General features: G+C 38.8%; 1 pseudogene across 1 annotated transcript in view; it reads right to left on the bottom strand.

Annotated features, from left to right (window-relative positions):
• Window positions 1-18,560, bottom strand: part of LOC110200605 (cytochrome P450 2C23-like) — a 47,639-nt pseudogene extending 29,079 nt beyond the window's left edge. Inside the window, exons 1-4 of the transcript XR_013485167.1 lie at window positions 18,348-18,560; window positions 7,368-7,530; window positions 6,897-7,049; window positions 6,388-6,548 (exon numbers count right to left, since the gene is read on the bottom strand). The product of XR_013485167.1 is annotated as a cytochrome P450 2C23-like (transcript). The remainder of the gene's footprint in view (window positions 1-6,387; window positions 6,549-6,896; window positions 7,050-7,367; window positions 7,531-18,347) is intronic.
• Window positions 18,561-20,350: the final 1,790 nt, after the last annotated feature.

Raw genomic sequence — 20,350 nt, 5'->3', positions numbered from 1 at the left:
TCTCCATCCTCTCCCCCCTTTATGCTTTTTTTTTCACCTTTCTCCTTTTCCCTCCTCAGTAGTGTTTTGCTTTTGACCACCATCTCACTTAGTCCCTCCTCCCTTCTATAATTTTTTTCTCTTTTCTTCCCCTTTACCCTTACTGCTTCTTCCCTCTCTTCTATCCCCCCTCACTTTTCTTTCCCTTTTTCCCTCCGACTGCCTATAGGGCAAGTTAGATTTCTATACCTAACTGATTATGTTATCCCTTCTTGAGCCAAATCTGATGAGAGTAAGGTTCAAACAATGCTCACCCCCCCTTCTTTCCCTCTGCTGTAATAGGATTTTGTGTCTTTTCCTGTAATGTAATTTACCCTTGTCTGCCTCCTCCTTTCTCAGTATTTTCTAAGATCAGATTGATCCACTTATTTGGATCCATTTAACCCACTTGATTAGATTTTTTTTATCATTACATCAAAGTCAACTAATATCCACCCCCTTTATGTATACTCCTTTAACATGGTGCAATCACAATACAGTTCTCAAGAGTTGCAAGTGTCATCTTCCATTGTAGGGATGTAAACATATTGCATCTTTCTGTTCCACTTACCTTTTTATGTCTCTTGATCTGTACTTGAAGATCAAATTTTTTGTTGAGCTCTGGTCTTTTTATCAGGAAGTTTGGAAGTCCCTATTTCATTGAATCATATCCTCCCCTTGAAAAGATCATTCATTTGCTGGGTAGTTGATCCTTGCTAATCCAAGCTCCTTTGCCTTATGGAATATCATGTTCACACCCTGGTCTTTTAATGTAGAAGCTGCAAGGTCCTGTGTAATCCTGACTGTGGTTCCATGATATTTAAATTGTTTCTTTCTGGCTGCTTGCAGCATTTCTCTTTCATCTGGTAATTTTGGAATTTTGCTACTATTTACTTGGCGTTTCATTTGGGATCTCTTTCAGGGGTGAGCGGTGGATTCTATGACTTTTTTACCTTCTGGTTCTACGACTTCCAGGCAGTTTTCCTTCATGATTTTCTGAAAGATACTGTCCAGGCTCTTCTTTCCATCGTGATTTTCAGGTAGACCAACAATTTTTAAATTGTCTCTCCTTGATTGATTTTCCAGGTCAGTTGTTTTATCAATGAGGTATTTTACGTTTTCATCTTTTTTTTCTTTTTTTTTGTTTCTGTTTGACTGATTCTTGCTCTCTCATAGAGTCATTAGCTTCCCTTTTCCTGATTGTAATTTTTAAAAAATTGTTTGCTTCTGTTAGATGATTTTGTACCTCCTTCCTCAAGTGGCCAATTGCATTTTTAGGGACTTCTTTTCTTCAGTGTACTTTTTTTCCAGTTGGCCAATGGTATTTTTAATGACTCTTCTATCTCTCTCATTTGACTTTTAAAATGCTTCGTGAGCTCTTCTAAGAAGGCTTTTTGGGCTTCAGATCAGCTCATATTCCCTTTTGAGGTTACAGATGTGGTTTTGTTGACAATGTTGTTCTCTTCCGAATTTCTGCCTTGATCTTCACTGTTCTCATAATATGAACCTATGGTACGTTTCTTTTTACTCATGGTGTTTCTTTATTCCCTGACCTTTAAAGAGAGTGAGTTCTCCTGTTGGGAAGCAGAGGGCACTGACCCAAACTTCCTGTGCTGGGAGCTTAGGTCTTGGTCACTGGCTTTGTGTGCTGGGGCCTCTTATGTTGCCAATTGGAGACTGTAGGGTTCTTGCAGCTTGCCTGGTATGGGCTGGAATCAGCAAGGCTGGAACTCTAGAGCAACTCTAGGTTGCCTGCTTTTCCTTCCTTTAGCTTTCTTCAGCTCCTTTCAGATGGATGTTGCAGCGTGTTTATCCACCTTGGACCCTTTGTAGTGTTGCTTCCCTTATTTTTGCTGGGCACTGGGAGACCCATTTGCTGTAGAATGTCCATAAATGTATGTCTCATTCTGCATACACAGCCTGTCACCTCTCACTCAGAAAAAGATTAGCACACTTCATCACAGGTCCCCTGGAATCAATGTTGGGCATAGCATTGATCAGAAAAATTCAGCTTTCCAAAGGTTTTGTCTTTACAGTGTTGTTGTAATTATATAAAATGACCTCCTGGTTCTGCTAATTTCATTCTGCATCAGTTAATACAATTCCTCCCAGACTTCTGTGAACTGCTCCCTTTCATTATTTCTTTCAGTAAAAAAGCATTCCATCAAGTTAATGTAACATAACTTTTTCAGCAATTCTAAGGGCATACCCCTCAATTTGTAGTACTCTACCACAACAAAAAAGCTACTAAGATTATTTTTGTAAATACGAGTCATTTTCATTTTTCTCTGATGTATATAGGGACTAAAATAAACAGAAATTGCCGATTGAAAGGGTAGGCAGTTTACTGACTTTTGAGGCACAGTTCCAAATGGCTTTACAGAAAGACTCCTCTAACATCATAATAATGTGCCAGTTTTTCTGCAGGTCTATCAATATGTGTTATTTTCTTCTTTTATCATCTTTGCCAAATGACAGCGAGATTTACTTATTTTTCATTTTTCTAATTGTTAGTAATTTGCAACAATTTTTCATATGGCTCTTTGTAGCTTTGACGTTTTCTTTTGAGAATACTTATTAATAATGTTTGACTATCACATAGTAAATAGTTTTAATGAATTTAAATCAGTTCTTTTTAAATTTTTTCAGCAATATATTTATCAGAGAAAATTTATGCAAGCATTTCCCACCAGGTAACTGTTTCCTTTCTAATTGTAGCAGCATTGATTTTGTTTGTGCCAACAATTTTCAACTTCATGCATCAAAATTGCTCCTTTTAATTTTCTGTGATTTTCTAACTATATTTTTTCCATGAACTCTTTCCTTATATACAAATATGAAAGGTAATTTCTTCCTTGTATCTCAAAGTTGTATGTGATGTGACCTTATATATCTGTCATGTATAAATTTGAAGTCAGTCTTTGTATACACTGCTAGCTGTTAGTCTTAGCATCCTTTTTTTGCCAGAATAGTTCCTAGGTTGTTTTTTTTTCAGACCTCTTTTTGTCGAATACTGAGTTTCTACCACAGGAGCTGGTGGGATTTCTTTTCATTGTTGTATATCAAGCATTAAGCTATCCTGCTACCTTGTTTCTAATTATAGCGTGCTTCATCTATTTAACTGATCTATTTCAAAATTAATCACAAATCACTTTGAGATCTGGCACTGCTAGGATCCCTTCTTTTCCATTTTGTCATGATGTCACTTGAGTTTCTTGACATTTTCATCTCCAGATTAATTTTATCATTTTTTCTAGCATTGTCAAGTAATCCTTGGATTTGTATGGCATTACATAAGTATATTAATTGAATGGTATTGCCATTTAATTATATTAGTTCATCCTATGATCAATTAAGATTCCTTTAATTATTTAGGTCAGTATTCATTTCCATGAAGAGAACTTTGAAGTTGTTAAATTCAGACAGTTTGTATGTGTATTGTGGTAGGTCGATTTACAAGTATTTTATATGTTCTACAATTTTGTCTTTGTTTTTGTTTTTTGGTTGAGGGCAATTGGGGTTAAGTGACTTTCCCAGAGTCACACACAACTAGTGAGTGTTATGTGTGTGAGGCAGGATTTGAACTCAAGTCCTCCTGACTCCAGGGCTGGTGCTCTATCCACTGCGCCACCTAGCTGCCCCTGTTCTACAGTTTTTTAATGGAATTTTTTTTCTATCACTTGTAGCATAAAGAAATATTGATGACTGTGTTAGAGTTACTAACTGAAAGACGAGTTTTGGGTTAAACAGCAATTGATGTTTCCTGTACTAAAATCCCCCTATTGTGCCTAGTATCAATATGGAGGTGATCCTGGACTGTCAAAGGATCTGGAAGCTCTTACAAGTGTGGAAAAGCTTCCAAGAGATGTGGCATGCCCTTAGTATTTTGAGTGTGTTTGAGGGCCAGCAAGTCAGAAGATAAGCTGCACAATGGCCTTTCTCACTACACATGTTCAACTAAACAAGTTTGTGATAGGCAATTACTAACCCATTTGGGTCAATTCAATGAATACTTTATAAAGTAATCAATGTAGAGCAAAATATTGGGTGTTCAGAGAGATACAAAGTTTCTAAAATATACAATCCCTGCCAACATGGGGTTTATATTATAGAAGGGGAATATGATAAATACACATAGATTATTCTTAAATAAATAATAAATGATTGGTGCATTAGAAGGATGCATATAAAATCCTTTGGGAGATGCTGAAGCATAAGATCATTGCTGATTGCAGGGAACAATGTAGGCTTCATGAAGTAGGTGGCATTTGACTTTGACTTCAATGGATGGGAAGAAATTCAACAAATAAAGAGGGGACCTGAAGGACACTCAAGGAATAGGAGACAGGGGAAACAAAGCCACAGTGTCAAAGAGGCACAATGTTTGACCTGGGACAGAGAATGGTGCAATGTAGTTCATCCATAAAGTACATGAAGGAGGCATATGGATCAGTCTAAGGAGTTAAAGTGATGGCAGATTTGGAGGATCTGGAATGCCAAGCAAATAGGATTGTTTACTATCTCTTGGAGAGGCCTGCCTTATTTATAGTCCCAACCTAGGTACTTCCGTTATCTTGATGGCATTGATGGTTACCAGATTAAAAGGGAAAAAAGTAGTGAGTGAATAGCAGGATCCTCTCTTTCCCCTATAATATTGAAGATGTAAATTCAGCCCATCATTCTACAAATTGATCACCACTCGCTCTCCTTGCCAAGAATGAGGAGGTTTGGGTTGACCATGGTGCTGAAATTCACAATATCAACAAAAGGACTTAGAGATGTTAAAGATTCATGTTTCTATGGAAGTAAATGTTGTAAACTAAAAATAAATAAATTAATTTTTAAAAATTGAATTAAATTTTAAATTGAGCTAAATTAGCTCAAAGCTGTTTTGTGAAGATGAAGTTTTCTGTTCTTCAGCAGGAATAATTAAGTAGAAAGCTGATTGGATTTGGAATCAGAAGAGCTGGGTCAGCATTCATGACCTGTGGCATAAACCTCAGGGATATCATCTCACTTCTCTATACCTCAGTTTACTCCTCTCCACAGTAACAATAATAACAATAATAGGAACAATATCAACCATTTATGTAGAATTGTCAATGTGCCCAAAATGCTTTAAATATATAAGCTCATTTGATTCTCACAAAAATGTTGGTAGGTAGGTGCTTTTATTATCCCCCATTTCACAAACAAGGAAACTGAAGATAAGTGAGGTGAAGTGATTTCCCAAGGACCCTACAATGATTAAGGGTCTGAGGGAGGCTTCAGATTAACCGTTCCTCACTACAGGTCTAGGCCTCTATTCATTAAATTCCTTTCTTTTCCTGAACTGTATGATTTTGTGATCTCTCAATCAAAGGAGCAGTCACAGGAATAGCCCTAGGGCACTTACAGGAAGTGAGCTACTCTGAACAAGTCCCAAGAGTTTTATAAGTCCTCTGAAATCTAAGCCTAAATTGGAAAATATCTCAAAATTAATTTGTCCAGTGCTGTGCTACCCATTGTGGGGACCAGAAAGCAGAATGTTATGTCCTTGTTCTTAAAGAAGCTGATATTTGAGTTAAGGAAGATCTACTTACCTTGGAAAAGCCAATATTAAAAAAAGGCAAAGAGACCCCAAGGCATCCAATCAATTCAATTCATATTAAGTTAACAAAATCCATCAAGCTTTTACTCAGTACTGACTATGAAAAAAATCCTATGCTAGGCTACAGTGCTATAGATAACAATGAAGCAGTCCTCATCTTCAAAAATCTTTCATTCTACCACAGAGGTGTTTAGCTAGAGTGTATATCCCAGACTCTAAGTTGAACAGACCATGGGTAAAGGAAAAGAAAGCTTGTTTTTGGCTGGATGAGGATCTTTAGTTCTGGTTTCAGTGAATAAAGGCTTTGATCCTCCATGTCCACCCATTGTAGAGGCTAGGCCATAGTGCTCCCAAAACCAGTGTAGGCTATTGGCCCAAGTGGCTTGCTGGCTTAGCTTTGGCCAGCTGTCTTCCCTAATCCCTCCAGAATGCCCTAGGAAGGCTCTTTTACAACAACTAGTTGACTTAGTCACGTCTATGAACATTATTCTATTTGGGATATCCCAAACTCAATCAGATATTTGTATGACCTAGAACTAGTTCAGAGGCCTACAGGGAAAAGAATATCTACCTGGATCTTATTTGAGAGCCAAAGATATTGCATGATATTGTGGTCATTGAGTGCATGATATGTGAATGTGTGTGTGTGTGTGTGTGTGTGTGTGTGTGTGTGTGTGTGTGTTGGAGACCTTGCTAAGAGATGACAGCCTATGGTACATTGATCTTATTACTGAAACTCAGCAAACAACCACAAAATAAGAAGACAGCTCTGGCCTTACCTGTGCCCATGGTGAGTTAAGCAGCTGAAAGTTTTCATTTAACAGATTCATCAGATTTAGAAATTTCTCATCATTGTAATTGAATAGATCACAGAAGAGGACAGAGAAGATCACATTGCATGGGGCACAGCCAAGGTTTAAGGCGGGATCAGTGGGCTGACCTAATGCAGAGAAAAGTTACCAAAGGAGGAAAAAATAGCTTTAACTTAAATGTTTCCAAGTATATGGGAATTAGACATCTCTTCTGTCCATACCTTAATTCCTCTAAGGCTAGTTAATGTTGTTCTCCTGGACAATGTACTTTACTCTTTATAAGGAAACTAGATAAGCTTATAATACCTGAGTGTGAAAAGAGAGAAGGGAATCCACTGGTCCAGCAGAGTGATTGTCTGATCAGTCAACCAAGGCAGAAGCTTTTAGAATAACTTCCAAAGCAAGTAGTATTTAAGACACGGGATGGGTAAGCAGTTGGACACCACAGGCCCAGGAGGAAAGAACTGAAAACCAACCCTTTCTTTTCCTGAGCTCCTCAACCAGGCATTGGGCTTCTTCTTGAACTCTCTCTTCAATGCTTCTCTTCCCCATTCCAAAGTTCCTTAGGGTCATGAGAGTTCCTTAGGGTCATATTTGTTTCTACCTCTCTCCCTGATTGAACATAACTCCTAAACAAAGAAGAACAACAGGACATTGGTCATTCTAAGTGGAAGTGGTGGGATGGCACAGTGTGCATGGTGGCAATAGGGTTTTTGGCTTAATTCATTGATCGAGTTTAATTTTATTTAATGCAAAGCAAAGTTCACTACAGCGTGGTAGGTATCAAGTACGTACTACATGAAGGTCTTGTCTTAGGTACTGAGAAAAGACCAATAAATATGAAACCAGTAAACTATGCTCCAGGGACGAGGGGGGATACATTCTACTGTGGTATTCTGCCATACCCATTTGCTTTTCAATGACTCTTTTGAATAGACTAAACTTACCTTTTCCTTTGATTACATCTTCAAATACAGGTACAATTCCTCTCTCTCTAAAATCATCTTCTTGATTAATTAGAGCTTCCTTCAAAATGTCATATCCATATGGCACCACAACACGTTGGGTTCCAAAATAAAAAGTATAGGTGGGGCCATATTTTTCAGCCAGCTGTGAAAAGAATGCCAAGAAATAGGAAAAGGTTCAGTGTGAAACTTCAGAAAGTTGGGATTTACCTCCGCATTACCTCATAATGTGCTACAGCATATGTACATATGTGTACATATGCATGTATGGGACCATATGTTGTTAATGAATTCTGGGTAGACAAAGGCATAATCTGTGGAATGACAAAGTATTATTCTCATTCCTTTTAGTTTGCTCCTTGTAAATCCCTGTCATTATATGTCACAGTTTTTTTTTTTTTCAGGTAGTTTCCTTCTGTGTTCCATTGGTACTTGTCTAGTATAAAGATTGTATTAAGGCCTTAGGGTAGATGCTGGGTAGATGACCCATGGAATATTTATAGCAGAACATGGAAAAGCTACACAGGATACAAAAGGGATTGCCACTTCATAACAAAATCTATCTACTCTTTTTGCCTATCCTCTCATTTCTGAAATTTTTGCTGTATTTCTTCAGTCACCAACCCTCAACTCCATCTGATCTCTCTAAAGTTATTAATGGTCTCTGAAGAGCCAATTTGATGGCCTTCTCTCAATTCATATTCTTCTAGACCTTTTTACAGGATTTGACACTGTTGACTGCTCTCTTGGTCCTCTCTGGACCTTCTCTTCTCTCCAGGTTACTCTAATTGTTCTCTCTCTCTCTCTCTCTCTCTCTCTCTCTCTCTCTCTCTCTCTCTCTCTCTCTCTCTCTCTCTTTCTCCTCTCTCTCTCTCTCTCTCTCTCTCTCTCTCTCTCTCTCTCTCTCTCTCTTTCTCTCTCTGATCAGTCTCTATCTCTATCTATCCATCTATCTATCTATCTATCTATCTATCTATCTATCTATCCACTTTACCTATCTGCTTGCTCTTTATAAATCTTTCCTGGATAATAGTCCATACTGAACCACAAATCCATGACTTTTCCAAATGGTTCTGTACACTCTCATTCCTGGGAAGCTCATAATCATTATGGAAAAAACTCCCAGATTGATACATCTTTGCTTACTATCGTTCTTTCATATCAAGAGGAATCATACACTCCATAAGTATAAAAAAGACTTTATTATCCTTATCCAAAAAAGCCACTCTCTTCTAAACATCCTTATTTCTGGCTAAGATACCAATATATAAAGTCAGATTTGACCATTTCTTTTTTTTAATCACTTAATTTATTTTTAGTTTTCAATACTCACTTCCACGAGATTTTGACTTTCAAATTTTTTCCCCATCTCTCCTCTCCCCCACTCCAAGATGGTGTGTATTCTGAATACCCCATCCTCCAATCTGCCCTCCCTTCTATCATCTCCACTTCTCTTATCCCTTTCCCCTCATATTTTCCTGTAGGGCAGGACAAATTTATATTCACCATTGCCTGCATATTGTATTACTCCGTTGCATGTAAAAAGAATTTGTAACATTCTTTTTCAAACTTTAAGTTCCAGATTCTTTTTCTTCCTCTGTTTCCACCCACCATCATTGAGAGAGCAAGCAATTCAATACAGGTTAGACATGTGTAGTCATGTAAAACACTTCCATAATAGTCATATTGTGAAAGACTAACTATATTTCCTTCCATCCTATCTGGCCCCCCATTTATTCTATTCTCTTCTTTGACCCTGTTCCTCCTCAAAAGTGTTTACTTCTGATTACCCCCTCCCCCAATCTGCCCTCCCTTCTATCACTCCCCTCTCTTATCCCCTTCCTCCCTACTTTCCTGTAGGGTAAGATAGGCTTCCATACCCAGTTGAGTGTGTATATTATTCTATCCTTAAGTTAAATCCAATGAGAGTAGGATTCAATCATTCACTCTCACCTCCCCCCCTTCCCCTACACTGTAAAAGCTTTTTCTTGCCACTTTTATGTGAGATAATTTACCCCATTCTACCTCTTCCTTTCTCTTTCTCCCAGTACAATCCTCTCTCACACCTTAATTTTGTATTTTTTAGATATCATCCCTTCACATTCAACTCATCTTGTGCTCTGTGTGTGTGTGTGTATGTGTGTATAGATAGATAGATATAGACATAGACATAGACATAGACATAGACATAGACATAGACATAGACATAGACATAGACATAGACATAGACATAGACAGAGATAGAGATAGAGATAGAGATAGAGATAGAGATAGAGATAGAGATAGAGATAGAGATAGAGATAGAGATAGAGATAGAGATAGAGATAGAGATAGAGATAGAGATAGAGATACATATATTCCCTCCAACTACCCTAATACTGAGAAAGGTCTTATGAGTTACCAATATCATCTTTCCATGTAGGAATGTAAACAGTTCAACTTTAATAAGTCCTTTATGGTTTCTCTTTCCTGTTTGCCTCTTCATGCTTCTCTTGAGTCTTGTATTTGAAAGTAAAATTTTCTATTCAGCTCTGGTCTTTTCATCAAGAATGATTGGGGGAAGGGGCAGAGCCAAGATGGTGCAGTAAAAGCAGTGACTTGCTTGAGCTCTCCCTCAAACCATTCCAAATACCAGTAAAAAAAAAAGTCTCTAAACAAATTCTAAAGCAGAAGAACCCACAAAAAGACAGAGTGAAACAAATTTCCAGCCCAATACAACCTGGATGGTTGATTGGAAAAGGTCTATTGTCCTGCGCTGGGAGAGGAGCACAGTTCATTGTGGGCATGCAGGCAAACCAGGCCTCAGCAAACCTGGAGCAGGACTCAGAGGACTCAATCACAGGCAGCTGTGGTGGTTTCCAGACTTCTCAGTCCACAAATGCCAAAAACAATTTAGAAGGTCAGTAGGAAAAGTCTACAACCTCGGTGAGAGAGAAGCTTGGTCCCAGCCTCAGTCCCAGCTCAGCCATGGGGCAGCAGCTGCTTCCAGAGCTCTCAGCCCACAGACTGAGGGGGAATCAAATGGCTAATCAGAGGGGAATTTCAGAGATCTTTTTGCTGGTGCTGAGGCATGAATCTCTTGCTTTACCCATGCTTCCTTAAAAATTAGAATGGAGCAAATGGAAGCTAGCAACTTTATGAAAAATCAAGAAATTGTAAAACAAAACCAAAAGGGTGAAAAAATAGAAAACAATATGAAATATCTCATTGGAAAAACAACTGACCTGGAAAATAGATCCAGGAGAAAGAATTTTAAAATTATTGGACTATCAGAAAACCATGATCAAAAAAAAGAGTCTAGACATCATCTTTCAAGAAATCATCAAGGAAAACTACCCTGATACTTTAGAACCAGAGGGCAAAATGATATTCTAGAGCCAGTAGGCAAAATATAAATGGAAAGAATCCACTGATCATCTCCTGAAAGAGATCCCCAAAGGAAAACTCCTAGGAATATTGTAGCCAAATTACAGAGTTCCCAGGTCAAGGAGAAAATTTAAGTATTGTGCAACCAAAAATCACCTGCCCAGCAAAACTGAGTATAATCCTTCAGGAGGGGAAATGGACATTCAGTGAAATAGAGGACTTTTAAGCATTCTTGATGAAAAGACCAGAGCTGAATAGAGAATTTGACTTTCAAATACAAGACTCAAGTGAAACATGAAGAGGTAAACAGGAAAGAGAAATCATAAGAGACTTATTAAGGTTGAACTGTTTACATTCCTGCATGGAAAGATGATATTTGTAACTCATGAGTCCTTTGTCAGTATTAGAGTACTTGGAGGGAAAAAATTATGTGTATGTAGATAGATAGATAGATAGATAGATAGATAGATAGATAGATAGATAGATAGATAGATAGATAGATGGCACAGGGTGAGTTGAAGATGAAGGAGTGATATCTGGAGAATAAAATTAAGGGGTGAGAGAGTATTATACTGACAGAAGGAGAAAGGGAGAGGTAGAATGGGGTTAATTATCTCACATAAAACAGACAAGAAAAAGCTTTTACAATGGAGGGGAAATGGGGGAAGGTGAGAGGGAATGAGTGAATCTTATTCTCATCAGATTTGGCTTAAGGGGGTAATACCATACACAGTCAATCGGGTATGGAAATCTATCTTACCCTACAGGAAAATGGGGGGGGGGGGAAGGGACAAGAGAGCAGGAGGATGATAGAGGGGAGGGAAGATTGGGGGAGGGGGTAATCAGAAGCAAATACTTCTAAGAAGGGACAGGGTCAAAAGAGAGAACAGAATAAATGGGGTGCACAATAGGATGAAGGGAAATACGCTTAACTTTCACAACATGACTACTGTGGAAGTGTTTTGCGTGACTACACATGTATAACCTGTATCGAGTTGCTTGCCTTCTCAGTAAGGGTGAGTGGGGAGGAAAGAAGGTAGAAAATTTGGAACCCAAAGTTTTAAAAACAAATGTTTAAAAAATTGTTTTAACATGCAACTGGGAAATAAGACATACAGGAAATGTGGTATAGAAATCTATACTTTCCTACAGGAAAATTGAAGGGGAAGGAGATAAGAGAAGGGAGGGAGAAGAGATAGAAGGGAGGGCAGATTAGGGGAAGGAGCATTAAGAATGCAAGCCATCTTGGAGTGGGGGGAGAGACGAGATGGGGAGATAATTTGGAACTCAAAATCTTGTGGAAGTGAATGTTGAAAACTAAAAATAAATAATTTTTTTAAAAATAAAATGCAGCTATCCACCTTAAAAAAAAAAAAAAAGAAATTATCAAGTAAAACTGCCCTGATATTCTAGAACTGGAGGGCAAAATAGAAATTGAAAGAATCCACCCATCACCTCCTGAAAGAGATCCCCAAAGGGAAACTCCTAGGAATATTGTAGCCAAATTCCTGAATTCCCAGGTCAAGCAGAAAATATTGCAAGCAGCCAGAAAGAAACAATTCAAGTATTGTGGAAACGCAATCAAGATAACACAATATTAAGCAGCTTCTACATTAAGGGACTAGAGGGCTTGTAATATAATATTCCAGAGGTCAAAAGAGATAGGATTACAACCAAGAATCACCTACCCAGTAAAGTTGAGTATAATCCTTCAGGGGAAAAATGGACATTCAGTGAAATAGAGGGCTTTAAATCATTCTTGATAAAAAGACCAGAGCTGAATGGAAAATTTGATTTTCAAATACAAAACTCAAGAGAAGCATGAAGAGGTAAACAGGAAAGATAAATCATAAGGGACTTATTAAGGTTGAACTATTTACATTCCTGCATGGAAAGATGATATTTGTAACTCATGAGACCTTTGTTAGTATTGGAGGGAAAAAATTATATGTATGTATGCATGGATAGATAGATAGATAGATAGATAGATAGATAGATAGACAGACAGACAGATAGGTAGATAGATAGACAGACAGACAGACAGACAGACAGACAGGCAGACAGACAGACAGACAGACAGACAGACAGACAGACAGACAGATAGATAGATAGATAGATAGATAGATAGATAGATAGATAGATAGATAGAGGGCACAGGGTGAATTGATGATGGAGGGGTGATATCTGGAGAATAAAATTAAGGGGTAAGAAGATTGTACTGGGAGAAGGAGAAAGGGAGAGGTAGAATGGGGTAAATTATCTCACACAAAACAGACAAGAAAAGGCTTTTACAATAGAGGAAAAATGATGGAAGGTGAGAGGGAATGAGTGAATCTTATTCTCATCAGATTTGGTTTAAGGAGGGAATACCATACACACTCGATTTGGTATGGAAATCTATTTGCCCTACAGGAAAATAGGGGGGAAGGGGATAAGAGAGCAGAGGGATGATTAGAAAGGAGGGCAGTTTGGGAGAAGGGTAATCAGAAGCAAACACTTCTAAGAAGGGACAGGATCAAAAAAGAGAATAGAATAAACAGGGGGCTGGATAGGTTGAAGGGAAATATAGTTAGTTTTTCACAACATGACTACTATGGAAGTGTTTTGCATGACTGCATGTGTCTAACCTGTATTGAATTGCTTGCCTTCTCAATGAGGGTGGGTGTGGAGGGAGAGAGGGAGAAAATTTGGAACCCAAAGTTTTAAAAACATATGTTAAAAATAATTTTCACATGCACCTGGGAAATAAGATATACAGGCAATGGGGTATAGAAATCTATCCTGCCCTATGGAAAATAGAAGGGGAATGGGGTAAGAGAAGGGGAGGAGATAGAAGGGAGGGCAGATTAAGAGAAGGGGTATTCAGAAAGCACAACACCTTGGGATGAGGGGAGGGATGAGATAGGAAGAAAATTTGGAGCTCAGAATCTTGTGCAAGTGAATGTTGAAAACCAAAAATTAATTAATTTAAAAAATTTAAAAATGTCAAATAAAAGCACACACACACACACACACAGAAAGAACAGTTGAAAGTCCTCTATTTCATTGAATATCCATTTTTCCCCTGAAGGATTATACTCAGTTTTGCTGGGTAGGTGATTCTTGGTCTTAATCTTAGCTCCATTGACCTCTGGCAATATCATACCCCTAGCCTTCCGATCCCTTAATGTAGAAGCTGCTAAATCTTGTGTTATCCTAATTGTGTTTCCACAATATTTGATTTTTTTTTTGGCTGCTTTCAATATTTTCTCCTTGACCTGGGAACTCTGGAATTTGGCTGCAATATTCTTAGGAGTTTTCCTTTGAGGAACTTTTTCTGATGGTGATCAGTGGATTCTTTCAATTTCTATTTTACCTACTGGTTCTAGAATATCAGGCCAGTTTTCCTTGATAATTTCTTGAAAGATGATGTCTAGGCTCTTTCTTTGATCATGGCTTTCAGGTAGTTCAATAATTTTTAGATGATCTCTCCTGGATCTATTTTCTAGGTCATTTTTTCCCCAAAGAGATATTTTACATTGTCTTCTACTTTTTTATTCTTTTGATTTTGTTTTATAATTTCTTGATTTCTCATAAAGTCATTAGCTTCCATTTGTTCTATTCTAATTTTTAAGGAATTATTTTCTTCAGTGAGCTTTTGGACCTCCTTTTCCACTTCACCAGTTCTGCTTTTGAAGGCATTCTTCTCCCCATTGGCTTTTGGGACCTCTTTTGCCATTTGGATTAGTCTATTTTTTAAGGTCTTATTTTCTTCAGTATTTTTGGGTCCCCTTTAGGAAGCTGTTGACTCATTTTTCATTATTTTATTGTATCATCTCATTTCTCTTCCCAATTTTCCTCTACTTCTCTTACTTGCTTTTCAAAATCCTTTTTGATCTCTTCCATGGCTTGAGACCAATACATGTTTTTCTTGGAGGCTTTGGAAGTAGGAATTTTGACTTTGTTGTCTTCTTCCAGTTGTAGGTTTTGCTCTTCTTTGTCACTAAAGTAAGATTTTATAGTCTAAGTATTTTTCCACTGTTTGCTCATGTTTCCAGGAAATTACTTGACTTTATCTCTTTGATAAGATATGGCTTTGTTTCCAGTGTGGAGAATGTACTTCCCAAGCTTCAGGAGTTTTGTGCAGCTGTTTTCAGAGTTGCTTCTAGGGATCTGTAAGTTTTCAGTTCTTCCAAGGTGGTATGATCAAGGGTGAGGTGTTTACTCCTTTCCTGGCCTGTGCTCTAGTCTATGACTGACCACAGACACTATTTTCTGCCTTGGAACTGTGAGGAGGATTCTCTCTTCACCTTCACTATGAGCTCTGCCACACGAGCTCTCCTCCTCACCCCAGGACCACCAGCTAGGACTGTGACCCAGATCCAAGCATGGGCAAAACAAGAGAATCCTACCTCAGCACCAGCAAAGAGATCCCTGCAATCTCCCTCTGATCAGCCACTCTATCCTCCCACTGTCTGTGGGCTAAGAGCTCTGGAATCAGACACTGCTGCTGCTACTGTGGCTGCCACCCAAGTGATGCACTGTGGCCAATAGATGTAACTGAACAGAGATATATAGAGCCTCTTTTATCAACTTACTTTGTCAAGCACCAGGTGTCAGTGCAGAGACATAGTCTCTCCACTATGATCTGAGTTCTTTTATTACAAAGACACTTTTAATTAAAGACCTCACTCTAATGTAGGATGATTAATGAGCAGTTTCCTGAATTCTCATGTCTACAGGATGAGCAATAATCTGGCAATGTACATTTGTCTAATAATCACAAAAGAGTTATTGGTCTTAGATTTTCCCAGGTATTAACTCCAAAGTTCTCCTTTTGGTACAAATGAGGTACTGGAAGCATGGCATTGAGACAGACTTTGCCCTGGATAAGTGCCTTATCTGTAGCCTGCTAGCTTAGTGTTTTCTGTATGCATATTTCACGTGTTTTGGCCCCATTCATACAGAAAAATGATCAATGGGGGGCAGAGACTACATCATTTGTGTGTTTGCAGCAGCAGTAGCTTGGTTAGTGTTTGGCATGTACTAGGTACCTAATCAATGCTTTTTAATTGCTTGATTGGAAAGTCCAATTAAATATCCATCAAAGCAGAAAAAGCTTTGAATGAAGATTTCTCAAGGAAGATTTGGTAGAAAGAAGGGCATTTGAAGAAGATGGAAATGTACGACTAAGACTGTCGTGGTGGATAATTTCATAGCACATCAATGAAACTATTGGCTTAGGTGAGCTCATTGATAAAGAGGGGGAGTGGAAAAGGAGAAAGAAAAGAGAATTTTATGTCATTTTACTTATGATGATAATGTATGAGAAATGACTACCAAAAATGGAGAGAGGAGGAAGCAGGAGCTTGGGCCATCAAGAAATCTCTGGAGGCCTTCCTCTTCTTGATTTCCATGACGCTGGGCTCTTCTGGTTCTCTTGCTACAAGCCTGGCTGCTCTTTCTCAATCCCCAATGCTGGATTTTCAGACATTTCCTGCCCACTTGGGCTCATTTCTGGACCCTTGACCTGCCATTACCCTCTCTAACTAAGTGATATCAGCACCCATAGTTTCAACGATCATTTCTAAGCAGAAGACTCCCACAACTATACAACCAGAATTTATCACTTTTGAACTCCAGGCTCACATGGCTGACTGTTTATGAATGATTTCTCAACCTGGATGTCCTGTTAGCATTGCAAATTTAGCATGTACATAATGCAACTTATTTTCTCCTAAAACTACTCCTTCCTTCAAACTTACCCATTTCACTCGAGGGCACTCAAGAGGTGGACTTCTTGAGGAGCCACTTCCATTCACCCTAAAAGCCACAAATTTACATTTGACTTTTCATTCTTACTTATTACACGTATCCAATTGATTAAGGTGAAGTCTGGTAGATTCTATCTTCATGTCTCTCACATCTATTCTGTCTTGCCTCCTCAGTTGTCCACTGACCCAATTAAGACCCTCATCCCCACTTGCTTAGACTATTTTAATAGGCCAGTGAGACAGGCACCCAAACTAGCTAACACAGAAAGTCACTGTGAGAGAAAGAGAAGGTGGAGTGTGGCAGACAAGCAAAACCACCACCAAATTCTCTTGGAAAATGATGGAGATAGTCAAGAATTACTGCTCAAGAACCTTTCTGATTGTTTACCTCTCATGTCAATGACCCCTGCCCCTAAACCATTGGCTCTGCTTTGAACCCAAGACAAGTAGTCATCTTTTCAATGAGGAACAATCACTGTGGAGAAGGGATCCACCATCTTCACCACTACCAATACTAAGTAATAAACAACTGACCCTAGCAGGAAGGGTAAGCCCATGATTCCTGAGAGTGGGAGCCCAGCCCTGCATATCACTGCTCCTACTTCCATACAGCCTCCCCAAATATCAGCTCTGGAAGCAACTACATGGAAACTACTTCTGTAGATGCTGATGCCACGGCTACTGAAGACTGGGGAAAAATTCCCACCACCAATGTCCTAGGCACTATCCAATGCTTCAGTATCAGAAAAAATATGATATTTATCAGTGGAATTGAAATTAAGTGTGCTGCATTAGCATCAGTTTTGTTAATTTGTCCTATGGAGCACAAGGCCTTTCCAACTGACATGCAGCTGAAAACTCTGATTCTGTTATCTCCACAATAGTGAGCACATAGTATGTCCTTAATAAATTATATTTTTACCCATTCTTTCAATGGCCTCCAAGTTCAATCCTCTACTTCTAATATTTCTCCTTTGCAATGAATAATCCACATAACTAATAACTTAACATTCCTGTGGCACTGTTCTGATCATGTGATTTCTCTACTCAAAAGTCTGCAGGAGCTCCCTACCACCTCCTTAACTTGGCACTTAAATGCCTCCACAGCTGACTCTAACCTAATTGTCCAGATTTATTTTGTATTACTTCTCACTCCAAACTTTGCATTCTTGCCAAACTCCCCTCCTATCCATGTTATCTCAACTCTTTACTATTTCCCAGACTCTCTCCCATGCCTGGAAATCATTCTGCCCTCTCTTCCCAATCAGAATCTGTTATTTCCTTCAAGTTCCAGCTCAGGTGTTCTCCCCTACTTGAAAAACTTTGGGTGCCACAAATGCAAGTGTTTTGTCTGTCCTCTAATTACTTTCTACTTACTTATGAAGTTGTTGTATTCCTCTAGCAGAACATAAGCTCCTGGAAGATGCTAACTATTTCCTTTCAAGGAGAGATTGTTTCATTCACCATATGTTTGTCTCCCATGTCTGGCACAGTGGCTGCCACATAGTAGGTCCTGAAGAAGTTCTAATTAATTGAATGATTTATTTTTGTCTTTGTATCCCCAGAGCCTAGTATGATGCATTACAGAAGTTAAATATTTGGTCCTGCTGTTGAATTTCTCCTGCTGCTGTCACAGTTTTGACAAAACAATCAATGCATGGCTGACATCGTTGCTAATGTAAATATCGCTCAAAGAGCCCTTAATTCATCTTCCATGACCTAGGACTCTAAATCACCATGAGTCCTGATTCAATTATTCATTTGAAGTCTTAATGTCTCTCTTTCATGCACACACATACAACCCAAGCAGCTAGGACCCAAAAAGCAAATCCAGCCCCTTTACCTCTGAGAATGATGCACTGATAGTCTTCATATCTAATTGCAGGATGTTGCCAATAAAGGGAAGAGGAGTGGGACCTGGTGGGAGCTTCCCCCTTTTGAATCCTTGGCTCCGTAGAGATAAGAAGATCAGTAAAAGGACCCAAGCCAGGAGGGCAGTCATGGTGAGTACCCAAGGATCCATTGCCCTCAGAGATGGTCCTACAGCTCTCAGAGGTACCAGATCATTGGTAATAACAAGGGGTGGGAATTCCCAGGCAATGAATAGATAGTCCTTGTAGACAAACAGAGTTAACGTTCCATTAACTTTGATTTTTTTCTGTAAACAAGAGGTAGTTGAGTAAATGTGTACAGATTTGTTGCCTTGGAATCTGTTCCTGACTCTAACTTGGCCCTAAATTGCCAAGGGTAAATGAGGGTAGGGAAATATTTTGTCCAACTGATCTTGCTGGGGCTCACAGGCTGTCAACAATCACGTTTCTGTTGGCCTGTAGGTATTTGTTGAGCTAAGGAGAGAAAGTGTCCAAATTCGGCCTGAGAGGATGTGATTATACAGTCCAGATTCTAAGATCCTATAGACTTGACTTCACATTCAAGAGATTAGCTGCTATCTTCTTATCTCCTAAGCTAAACCAGGCTTACTTGCCTTCTTAACCATGCTTCTTCTTTCTCCACCTTGAAGAACACTCTTCTTGAGAGAGAAGATGGCAACAAAATAAGCATTAACATGCTCTGCCTTCTTTTTGTCCTCTTTGAGTGGACCAACCCACCCTAGAGGACCTCCCCACCGTATATCCCTTTTTTCTTCTTCTTGCTTGGACCTTTAGTGTCCCAACATTTTTATATCCCTGAATGTCTTCTGAGCTTTATTCTTTATTACCCTGATCTTTCAGTTTGATGTCTTTTATGGTAGCAGTCCTTGATGACACTCACCCTCAAACCATCCTTGGTATATGTCCTCATGACACCTCAAGCAGGGCATGAACCCAACTCTCTCATAGACCTCCATGGATTACTTGTCCCATTCTAGGTTGGAAAACAACCACAGATCTCATATTGAGACTGTAGCCATAGGTAGTTTTATTCTTAATGGTCTTCCCCCTTGGATTGATATGGAACACATTTCTCTGTTCACACTGACCTCTGCTTTCCTGTCAGGTGCAATGCTCTGAACATGACATCAGAATGTATACCTTGCCCCATGTTTGACTTGCCCACAGATCTTTAAAGTTTCAAAGATAACCTAATGTGCCATCAATGGTCAGCACACAGAGAGCACTTCAAAATGAACTGTGCACACTGGAGTAGGGTCTCAGCTAGTCTCCATTCACTTATCACCCTCTCTTCTATTCACAGGAAGTCCATCACCTGCAAAATTTGTCTATGGGTGCCATTCCACCAAAGTTTCTTGCTCTGTTGGAACAAAGGAGATTCTGAGAGTTCAGAAAGAAAATAAAAAGATAAAAAAATAAGATTCTTGATCAGGGGTATGCTAGAACCAGCTCAGTCTATCTGAAGAGGGCTGGTTGTTAAATTCTAAGTGTGTCCATTTACACCTGGGACATCTATAAAAATCAGGGATTAATTTATTGTTTTATTTCTAGATTTAAACAAGTGGAGAAATGTTAATAGTACATATTAAACCTAAAACTTTGATAGCTATATATATTTTTTTTCTGGGAAGCCATCTGTTAAACATTTACCAGCCTACCCCTGCATCCTGTCCCTGTGGAGGAAGAATACTTACACATGAGCTTCCTATCCTACAAAGGTAAGACTGTCTTACCTTTTCCATTTCTAAAGGGAGTTCCTTCACTTATACAATCATGGAACCCTTGATGTATGTTATAATAATAATAATATTTATATGACACTTTCCATATCTCAGGCTCTGTGCTGAAAGCTTTACAAGTGTTATCTCATTTAATCCTCACAACAACATGAGTAAGTAGATGCTACTATTATCCCCATTTTAACGATGAGGAAACTGAGCCAAATGGTGGTTAA

This window comes from Phascolarctos cinereus, unplaced genomic scaffold (assembly GCF_003287225.1).
Source record: "Phascolarctos cinereus isolate Bilbo 61053 unplaced genomic scaffold, phaCin_HiC Scaffold_3;HRSCAF=262, whole genome shotgun sequence".
NCBI classification, from domain to species: Eukaryota; Metazoa; Chordata; class Mammalia; order Diprotodontia; family Phascolarctidae; genus Phascolarctos; species Phascolarctos cinereus.
The sequence above is the reverse complement of the archived record's forward strand: the minus strand, read 5'-3'. Positions and strand labels throughout refer to the sequence as shown.